The sequence below is a fragment of the Pipra filicauda genome, unplaced genomic scaffold (assembly GCF_003945595.2).
Source record: "Pipra filicauda isolate LSUMZ 115617 unplaced genomic scaffold, ASM394559v2 scaffold16_size7369187_pilon, whole genome shotgun sequence".
Lineage (NCBI taxonomy): Eukaryota > Metazoa > Chordata > Aves > Passeriformes > Pipridae > Pipra > Pipra filicauda.
Genome location: NW_024104207.1, coordinates 2,616,195 through 2,616,555, shown reverse-complemented (window position 1 = coordinate 2,616,555; position 361 = coordinate 2,616,195).

Here is a 361-nt window from a genome sequence, read left to right as displayed (position 1 = left end):
CCTTCAGAAAAAAATGCCAGTTTGATCTCACACAGTATTTACTACCCATATTTACATCCTATTGCCCAGGGCCCAGGGAAGACAAACAACCGGCATTTTCCTTTCATTTTCTAATCTGAAAATCTATATGGCTTAAAAGACTTCTTAAATGATAGATCTCCATTTATCCTTGAAAATTTTTGAAAAGCAAAAATCAGGTGTTCTAACCTATAGCACTGCCCAAAAAAAGCCTCAAAAAGAAATCTCACTTTTAGGTGAAGGTCTTCCTCAAACGCAAAAATATTAAAGAATAAGAATTTGGTTTGTAGCTCTGAAGTCCCATATGATCCCCACTTCCCTACAAAGTAAGCCACTAAATTAA